Source organism: Gavialis gangeticus, unplaced genomic scaffold (assembly GCF_001723915.1).
Source record: "Gavialis gangeticus isolate Ggan-Ray unplaced genomic scaffold, GavGan_comp1, whole genome shotgun sequence".
NCBI lineage: Eukaryota > Metazoa > Chordata > Crocodylia > Gavialidae > Gavialis > Gavialis gangeticus.
Genome location: NW_017729029.1, coordinates 43,428,196 through 43,439,238, shown reverse-complemented (window position 1 = coordinate 43,439,238; position 11,043 = coordinate 43,428,196).

Below are 11,043 nucleotides of genomic sequence, written 5' to 3'. Positions count from 1 at the left end.
CCCCCTGCCATGGCAGGAAGAGCACTGGGGTCAAATGACCCCAGTGAGGTGGTCATCCAACCTCCTCTTAAAAACCCCCAGGGTGGGAGTCTGCACCACCTCACTTGGAAGCTGGTTCCAGACCCTAGCCGCCCTGACCGTGAAGTAGCGCCTCCTGATGTCCAAATGCATTCATATCCATAGAACTATAATTATAATGCTGAGCTAAATCAATGGCTTTTACATACAACAAGCAGCAAGAATGTCAGTTTAGTCTGGCATGTATAAGTATTAACAAAGTGCAGTGCTTGAAAAAGCTGCCATTTATTTTGCTTCCCTATTTAAGGAAAGCACTGACTAAGTTGGCTAGGCACCAAGATTCACCTTCACCCACGTTTACATCCTGTTTAATTTGTTTTGCATGGCTGCTCATCTGGACAATTTTGTATTCAAATTAGTTTTAAGTCTATAAATGAGTTTCTTATCACAGTAAGGAAATAAGTTTTGTGGGCAAAAGGAAAGAGTGAATTCTGCATGGACACAAAAAAGAAAACACCTATAAAGTTTAGGTCATCCAATCCTGGATTGTAACTAATACCACACAACTTCTTCTTTGCCCCATGGCTCATTAACAGTTTGATATTGAGCTTTTTGTTGGTTCATTGCAGGCATTTCAATGATGTGTCCATTAGTACAGTTACTTAAATGCCTTAAATAACAGCTCAGATATTGAATCTCTAACATAAAATCCAGCATACAGACCCACAAATGAATCAGATTACAGAAGTGCATTGGCCCACACTTTTGACCAGTAAACAAATATGTGATGCTCTTAGTAGTGGATAGTAACTGTTTCCAGTTTGCAAAAAAAAGGGCTAAATTTTAGATGCTGCCTGGGATTTTCAAAAAAGCCTAAAGGAGCTAGATGTCAAATCCCATTAAATTGCATTACAAATTGTTCTCTTAGCTTTAATCGTGTTATTTGGTAGTTAGGGCTAACATTTTCCAAAGAGCTGAAGTGACTTAGGAACCTAAGTCCCATTTTCAAAATGGGTCAATAAAAGTAAGGGTTTTCACAACACAGTACAGAAGCAGACTCCATATATTTCATGCTTTTATATCCTAATCAGGACTTGCTTCTGTGCATGCTTAAACAACTGACATTTTTTCCATTTCTTATCATCTAATTCCTTCTCTTGAGATCATCATTATTACTACATATAAAACAACACGAATAGCAGGGGAAAGCCTAACTGTAGATAAACCCCCCAAAACCCTGAAATGATTAAGTCATCTCCTAAGTAGCAACATGTGGCAAATGTTAGTTCTGTCACAGAAAATTGGGCATAGGATTTCCTTTGTTCATTGACCAACGATGACATGAAACCCTGCAGTAGCTTGAGTACTGGTTGTGAGCCAGTACATACCGTATGCTGAAGACAATAGAACAGAACATTTTTATTAGTGATGTAGTTCTTAAGCACTAAAATATATGAAACAGGCCACCGTCTCATCAGTCCCGAGTAGTACTGAGAACAAAATGGATGATGAAGCAAAGTGGACTGTTTAAGGATGGCAAAAAGGGACAATACAGATAAGACGTTCCAGCTTCGCCAAAAAAATAAATTTCTGAAAGGGTTAATATAAAATATCAAAGATGTTATTCAGAGCCCAGTCATGGATTAGTGTCAGCAGGCTGCAAAGAAGTGGTCTGTTTTAAGAAGATTGAATGAGAGTAGCTTCTTAGTCCACAAGGGAACAGACTGGGGCCATTGGACCAAATCCTGCACTCAGTAATACTAGGGTAAAGCCAGCTGAACCCTGTTGATATAATCCAGGGGTGTCAAAGACATGGCCTGCAGGCCAGATCTAGCCCATGAAGCCCAGGGTGCCAGTAGCATGATGGGAGGGGCGGGGGAAGAGTCAGAAACGGTGACAGAGTTTGCACCCTGGCAATCCCTTAATGCTTTAAGGACTGCAGCTGGGGTGAGCAAAGCATGTGTGACAGCAGCAGTGGCAGCAGCTCAGCCGGGACTGTGGCATTTCCACCATGGGTAAGACTGCTGCCCCGCACCCTCTCTGAACCTGCACCCTCTCCTCACTCTAAGATCCCATGCCCCTTGCCTGCTCTGGAAACCTATTCCCTCAACCACCCCCACTATGAGATCCTGCTCCTTCCTCACTCCAACTGGAACCCGTGCCCCTCACTCCCCTGCAAGGTTTGTCCCAGGCAGCGACTCTACTTGTTAAGCCACTGTGTGGTGCTGCCTGTGGGTCTTGGAGTGGACCCGTACACCACATTCAGTGTACACCACACAGGCCTGCATGCCACATGCAACATGTGCTAGCCGCCGCCCCACGTACTGCATGAAGCATGCAGGGTTGGTTTGGAGCACAGTGCACAGAGCCCATGGGGCTGCAGCTGGCCACACTTGGGCACAAAGCAGTCCCATGACTTGTCCCAAGGTTGCACAGCTGGGCAAGTGGTTCAGGGGGGTTTTCAAACTGTTTCCTTTGTAATTCATTTCCAGCCTTTTGCAGCAACCCCCAAACGCCAGTATCTTCCTCAGTGTTCACATTGTTCATAGTAAAATGAATTATGCAGGAACTGAAGATCATTCAAAAGGAGAAACTTGCCCAAACAAGTACCTTGGTCAGAAAATGACTAAGCAAAATGCTTCTGTTAGCACTATGCACAGCTGTAATGATTCCAGGATTGGGCCTTGGGCTGTACAGGTATTTGGGACACAACTGAATTTTCTGTACAGTCAATATCTGTTCTTAGCAGCATGTTGGCACTCTGCGGCTTTGTTCCCTGTAAGCAAATGTTGTTGTTATGGGGAGTGTTATATGAATACAAGATAGGGAAAATCGTTCCCAGCAAAATGTTGCTAGGAAGCAGCTGTTGCTCTTATTTGGCGTTGCTGCAAGCAGATGTCGCTGTTGTGGTTTTCAGTTGCGATTCTGGTAGATTCTGCTTGTGATTCCTTTGCAAAACAGTGGGTCCAGTGCATAGGTCAAGCTGGGCCCTACTCCCAAATCTGCCTCAGACTTGTTATGTGACCTAGGGAACACCTCTACATTTCTCTCTGCCTCTCTTACCCTTTCAGTAAAATAAGAATAAGATTCCCTACCCTTCCTTTACATATGCTTTGGCATTTCTGATTAAAAGTAGTAGGCTTTATAAAATCTTGAGCAATTCCTGCATTTATGGTTGAGATGGGCTTAAACCACAACACCTGGGTCCAGCTCCAGTACCCTGGCAATGTACCATACATACCGTACTTGGAATATGCTAATGGTGGAAGCAAAGGAGAAAAGTGAGATCTTGATTTCAACCACCACCATGCACGTACACACACACACACTGCCCCTACCCAGGATTTTTGTTTAGGACAATTACTAATTTATAGAAGGTATACTGAATTTTCTGAGCTTTGGTCTTAGTCACAGTTGTAATGCAAATTGGAACTGATACTGGATGAACCTGCTAGGAAGGCTTTGTTTGCTCAGGCCCCATAATGGATTGAAAATCTCTCTTAAAGGTATATCGGGTATACTAAGAAGGGGAAGATCCCCAGATTCTCTCCCTCACCTTGCAATAGATGCTGAGTGGGCGGTTAGAGGGAAAGGGTCCATTTCTGAGACACCCAAGAGATGCCTTATATAAATCCTAGAATGTCAAGGAAGTACATTTGAAAGGTTGCTGAGCCTAGCCCCCAGAACTGAATTTCTGTACATTCAAGGCCAAGAATGGAGCTGAATGGATCAAATTCAGATTTGCTACAAGTCACTGCAACTCCTCTGACCTCACTAGAGTTATAGCCATCTCTGCAACGCCTGAATTTGGCTTCTGAGCTGCTGAATGTGGATGTGACGTACATCTAACCTCCCACGCATTTCTAAGCAGTTCTTACTACACTCATTGATTTCTATTTTTGAGATGACACAGGGGAGCTATCCCATTAGAAATGAAATATCCCATGACTCACTGCAAAAACAGACTCCTGGGTGCTGGAGTTAGAAAAAGCTATCCAGTCCATCTCATCCAGGGCCAAAGTAAGGCAGCTCCTTCAAGCATTTTTCCTAGTCCTTTGTTCCCATTAGCTTTGAAGTCCAGCAGAAATGGAAACTTACAGCTTTCCCAAGACAGTATTCACAGACTGATACCAAATTTCCATTAATTTTTACCAACATTTAAGACTAACTGTTCCCTTCCTTGGCCTTCTTCATACATTCACATACATACACCAGTTTAGTTAAACCAGTACAGCCCCCTTGTACAGGGACTCATTTCAGGTTGACAGTTGCTTAGTGCAGTTTAGCTTCAAATCTGTCATTACAGGACATTAGCTCTACGCAAGCCTGGCTTAAACTAAAATACAGGAGTCCACTCTACTTCCAGTCCTGATTTAATTATATTGGTCTCAAATCACAAGTTAAATTAGTGCAGCTTTGTGTTAAGAGAAGCCTTTAGATTCATCCCCATTTTTCCTAGCTGCTTTTGCTCCCAGACTAGGAACAGAAGTTACACATAAACTGGTTTAAGTGATCAGAAACTGGTTTAAACCTGTAACAGAACAGAAATTCAGTGTACATAAACCAGTTTCAAAATGGCTGAAACTGGTTTAAGATAAATCTGGTTGGATGTAGTATCAGACTTAACTGATTTAGGTCAAGCCAGTTTATGAAACTTCTGTCCTGACCTCTTCCTGAATCAAGTTAAATCACAGTCCCCCAGCATGTTTTGCAGCCCTGGGCTGGGCTGTCTGCTCCAGAGAGCAGGGCTGGCCCTGAACTTTTGCTCCCTAGCTGGAGCAGTGAGGGCTGCCTCACTGACTGGCTCACTGCCACTCCCCACCCCCCCTCCAGGAAAACCCCAGCTCTGGTCTGGGGCCAAGGAGGGGGGTTAAATTGATCTTCCTCTGAACACAGAGCTGCCTTGCTCTGCCCTACTGGCTTACTTACTGTTGGCTGTCACTGTGGACTACAATTCCTAGAGGTACCTGGAAGCAGGAAGAGGAAGTGATGAGCAACCCTGCAGAGTCCTGCTCCTGTGACTGTGGACTGCAAATCCCAGATACTTTGGGGGCAGCAGGAAGAGGGAGAAAACACACAGCCCATACTGGCTACATCCCAGAGAGCCATGTTCTAGCACCCCCTGGCTTCTGGCTTGAGCCACTGCAGGCATGTGGCTGTATTTCCTGAATCAGAAGTGAATGTCTGTTCATTTGATTATTGGTTCACTCTCTACAGCTTAGACTAACTTGCAGAGACTGAATCAATTCAGCCTTGGGCTTTTTGACTGTCTGTACTTAGCCTCAGGGATCAGCCAGATAGTTCTCCTTCTGCTTTGTGCTTGCACCATTCAACTCAGTAATGTTCACACTCCTTGCTTAGTCACTGTTTATCCAGACCCATTTAGTTTTCAGACCTCAGTCATTTTGGCTGCTCCTCGGTAAACTCTCTCTAATTCAATCCAGCAAGTTCTCTTTTCCAAGCCTCTGTGCAAGGTATGGAGAAGTGCAGAGCAGCTGTTGTGAATTGTTTGCAGTCTCTGCTCTGACAGACATTCACTTATCATTGACGGTTTTGGGATTGCCAGATTACCTAAAAAGGCTGCAGAAAATTCAATTCTATTGATTTATCAGCCATTCACCTTAGTTACAATAGCACAAGCAATCCATTATGAAGCAGGCAAAATTTATCTTAAATGATAGGGTATCAATGTGGGGTGGGGAAGGGGAATAAAACCCATTCAAAGTAGGCGGGTGAACTGACAGGTTCTGTAAACACCCCTAAAGCGATTTGTTTGGGAGCTGAACCATCAACCTGCCTTTCTCTAGGAGATACATTTTTTACATTTTCCATATAATCCAAGCAAGTTTCAAGGCAAAACCTCTGGATCTCATCTTGTCAACACTTACTGTCTCCTCTGCAGCAGGTCAAGAAGAAGGTGCACATTTTCCAAATTTGATGGGTGAAAAGTGCACATGCCTTCTGTTGTTATTATAAATGATTGTGGAGACTGTTCCTAAGGACAATGTTTTTCTTCATTCTAGGCAATACTGCAGAATGCTAGCAATCAGCAACTGGTCATTTTGGAGAGACGTGGCTTTCACTTGCTGGGTCGAGAGGACAAACTGTACTTTCTCTGTTGGTTAGAAAGCTCACTAGATAAATGGGGGTTGTGCCTTTTCAGACACAGCCTTTGAACTCTCACAAAGAGAACTGAATTATGTCACTCTTGACTGTGATCCAGGTTTCCAGACATTTACTAGAGACACCAGGGATCACATTATGTTCCACACTGTTATTTCACTTTAAAATTCCCAAGATCCTGTTATAGCAAACCGAAAAAGGAGAGAGATTTTTGGCATATCACAGTAAAATGGACTGACCCGCTTTCCTGCTGTTTTTAATTAATGTTGCAAAAAAAGCTGTGGCTACCTAAAAAGGCCAGGGTTATCACTACATATCCCATCAGGGCCAGTTCAGTACTTGATTGGCTCTGCTGGGATAGAACTTAGATATTCCAGCTCTGTAAACACAGGCCCTATCTCTTTAATTGAAAGAGAGTCTCCATTATTTATCAGCAAAAGAGGATGTATAACAAAGGTGAGCAGTAGGGGTGTGCGAAGCAGGCCCTATTCAATCCAGATTTGGATTCGGCCCAAATCGGGGACAGTGATTTGATTCGTTGATTTGGATCACTGTCCCTGATTTGATTCGGCTGCATCTGAATGTGAAGATTTGATGCTGATTTGGACAATCAGCAATTCGGACATAGACACAGCTTTACATGTTTTTTCTATGTACCTCGAGGTACCAGTGTGGCTTGTGAACGCTGAGATGCTGGGGCGGATGGAGTGTCCCACAGGAGTGTGGGGGCCCCCACGTGCTCTCCGACAGACCCAGAAGTACACCGGAAGTGCTTCTGGTCCACTTCCGAGTCTGCTGCCAGGCGCGCTGGAGAGGCCCCCATGCTCCTGTGGGACACTCCATCCACCCCAGCATCGCAGTGCTCACAAGCCGCGCTGGTACCTCGAGGTATGTAGAAAAAACATTTAAAGCTGCGTCTGTGTCCGAATCACCGAATCTTTCTGAATCTCTCCAAATCGATTCGGAAGGTTCCAATTTGATTCAGAGAGATTAAAGGGTCCTTTGATTTGATTCAGAGATTTGGCCACCGAATCAGGCTGAATCTCCGCCAAAACGAATCAGAAGCTGAAGCTTCGCACAGCCCTAGTGAGCAGTTCTGCTTCCATCCGGTAGAGCTCAGGGCCACACAGACGCACACACAGATGAACATGAGCATGTATGTATGTTTACTGCAGCATAATGCCATGTCCATTTTCATTTTATATGCATTTTTATTAATGAATACTGTCAAACTTTCCCTAAAACCTCTGAAAAAGAAGCAGATGTCTGTACTGAAGACCAAGAAAGCCCATCTTGAAACTGTCAATGCAGATTCCAGGAAAATCCGTGGTTTGGCTGTAGCTAAACTTTCTGCACTCTGGTTGGGTGTTGGGTAAAGTCAGCTGTGAAAGAGAAAGGATCAAAGTGCAGAATAAAGGGACTCGGTGAATAAATGTTTCTTCTGAATCACTACTGAGGCAATGTCTCAGCACTGTACCAGGAGGTGCTCTGTTCATGGGGACCTTGAAGGTCCTGATAAAATGTGACACCAACATCCAACTGTATTGCATCCTATCCGCATGCCACATCAGACAGTTTCATTCTGTCTATGCCAAAGTATCCATCTCTTCTTGTGCAAAAAGGATGTGGTAGCATTACCAGTTCCTGTCTACACAATTATATGGCTCCACTGTTCTAGTAATCTGAGGTGTAAGTACACCAAGGAAACAATTCCTACATACTCCTTTAACTGCAGACACCCAAGTACAAGAGTTTAACATTTCTACAAGAGCTAATATCACTGTCATCTTCAAGTAGATCTGAGATTGATGATACTGGTTCTATGGGAGGCTGAAAATGCCACTGACCCTTTCAGGAGTCAGGAGAAAAATAATTCTGCAAGTTGCCAAAGTAGAAACTTAAACAGAGCAACCAGTACTATTGGCCACCCTTCCTTTGGCAACTCCCTTTTTTTAAGTGACCCTTCCAAAAAATCTCCTAAAGTACCAACTTCCATTCTGCTCCACATCTGTAAAGGAGACCACTTTGATTTATGTCCTGTTTTAATTAGGCCCATGAGCGTTTGCAGATTTCCTTGTCTTTTGCTTTAAAGTGGGAGGGTTGTGTAAGCCCTGGCTGTGCAAATGCTGTTCTCTGTCTGTTATTTTTAAGTGTTAGCCTTTTTTCCATCATGAACCTTTGTGCTGGTGAATGATGCAAGGATGTTAGCTTGCAGTCATCTCTTACTTGACAATGCAGACTTCCTCCATACCATGAACATTCCCTAACCCCTACTTAGAAGAATCATCACTAGAGCTGAGAGAGTACAGCCAATCTCCATGACCCAACCAATCCTCACAACCTCTTGACTATCAGTTATGGTACTAGTTAGCTATTTGTGCCTATGGACCCGTGTTCGTTATTCGCTTACATAAAGTTTGCCACTGATCTGAGAGTGAGAGCTGCTTTGAATTCACAGTGGGGGTGGGGAGGGTTGTTGGAGAGTCAAGTACTTCCTGCCTGGGCCGTTTAATCAAGAATCATATAATGTGAAATTCATGTTTCAGCTTGGAATGTCTCCTTGCTATGCTAGTTTCAGACATAAGGTCAAAGAGTGAGGATGCTAGTAAGCTAATATAAATTTACAGACCCAAATCCAAAGGACAGTTTCTCAAATAATAATTTCTGCCTTGCTGAAGGAGATGGGGGTAGAGCAGCAAACAGTGTGTGTGTGTTGCTTTAAGAACTTCCGGCTCGGGGCTGGCTCCACATCCCCTTGTGTGCTTGCTCCTTCTCTGGGCACTGTTCCCACGCTACATTACAAAATAACTCCTTGAGTTTCTCACAGTGCTTCTGCCCAGACATAAACTGTGGCCCTGATTTTTTCTGCATGCTGCAAATTCAGGAGAGGGGGTGGCTGGGGTCACTGTTGATTATTCTTGCTTTTCTTGCATGTGTGGCTCATTGCTAGCCTGTCAGATCCATTTCCTACTCCAAATGGCTTCTGGCATGAAACAAAAAACTCAGCAAAGCGCAGCCATGAAATCACAAATTAAATCTGATTTTGAAAACAAACCTGATCTTGGGTTGCTCCTGATAAAAGGGGGCATTCAACTATTTTTAATTGAAAGCCTCTCTACTACAGGAAGTAATCAATCAGCCATGCCAATCACAGTCATTTCATAGGCCAAATCACAGGCTGACATTTCAGCACCAAGTGTCCTGCTTTTCTTTTGGAGTCTTTCTATTTCCTCATCTATTTCCTCATGCAATTAGAGTTCCCAGTTTAGGGATAAATAAATTCTACTTGTAATACGGTGTGGGTATATTCTCGCCACTCTGCCCATGAGAGTATTATTAAACGTGGCCTCTTCTCAGCGCACAAAAACAAATGTCAAGAGGGACTTTTCATGCATTTCCTTTTGCTCTTGATCCGCAATCGTTGCATAGGAAACTCCTGCTCAGACAAGTTGCATGAAGTAAACAAGCTCTCTGTAGGAAATCCTTATGACTTCTCAAGCCAGTTTCTCACCAGGAAAGAGAGAGATTTAAACAACCAGAGCTACCTTTGACATCTAGCAGCACAAGTGCTAGGCTGAAGAATAGCAGAGGCAGAGAAGCTCAATGAAAGCAGTTCTTCCGTGGGCAGATGGACAAGTGGGAATGTGACTGTAATGACACCGTACCTGAATTCCAGTGCTTCTGAAATAAAAACTGAACAACCCCCAGCCTCCCTTAAGCATAGGGCGAGGACTGGACTTTACCCTTCAAGCACACAGAAACTGGGAGCTTGTGGGCAAACCTAGGAATGTACAGTGTTTCTCAGGAAAGAGGCGCAGGAGGAGAAATCCAAATTGATGCCTCCTAGGGATTTGTAAAAACAATGGCCAACTTGGCAGCCTGCCACTTCTTCACCTTGAGAGCACTCTCCACTGGCCTGGTATGCAACATTATTTTTGACACAGGTTCCTCTTGCTCAGGCCTATCCAGACTCCACACAACCCAGCAGGGGTTTAATGCGGGTCTGAGATATATTCTTAACTCACATAGCTGCACTGGCACCGCACAAGCCAAGGGACTTCTACTTTCAGTTCACAGCAACTGAGGATCCCACGTAAACTTCATAATACTCCATTCAAAGTGAAATGATGTCAGGACTATGAAAGCAGTTTACCCTTCCAGTCAAACCAGATCAGTCATCTTTTTCAAAGAGCACAAAACACACTGGGGGAACAATCTCTGTGTCTAGCAATCAAAGAGGGTATCCCAGCATATTTTTAATAGAGTTAGCTAAATACTGAAACAAAAAGTCTGAATGTTTGGCCTCATTGAGGAATTTTTTTTTTTTACCCTGATGCATGGAAAGATATGATGGGCCCAAGAAACCATCTGACCAGTACCCAGGCTCCAGAGCTAAAAGCTGAAGGGCTTACCATGGCATGCTGAAAGCTATGCCAAGTCCCAGGTTTTCGACCTGTGCTTCAATCAGAGCGTCTCTGAGGAAGGGGAAGTAGGTGCAGCCAAAATGTTGTTTTTTTTTCTTTTTCAATTTTGGAGCACCCAAGACCATTGAGACCCAAGCAGTGAGGAAGCCAGTAGCCCGGGAGGCTTGTGTTGTATCGCTGGGACTGAGCATCATGCTAGCATGGGAAAGGGGGATGCTTGTGGCTGCCTGTGGCTTCTTTTCATGGGGCACAGAGCCGGCTCTCAGAGCATTCATTTTTTTTTTCTTAAGTGTCAGGAGGTGGTATACATATGTGTGTGTGTGCGGTAGTGGCCTAGGCATGGAGGGTGGAAAGACCCCAAACTGGTCTTGCTGTGGGGTTCTGGGGTTTGTATACCCCACTGCTAGTGGGAAGGTTGTGAGTTCAGGTCTGGTTATGGGCTCAGAGACTCACCTAGGCACAAAGAAAACCTTTTTTC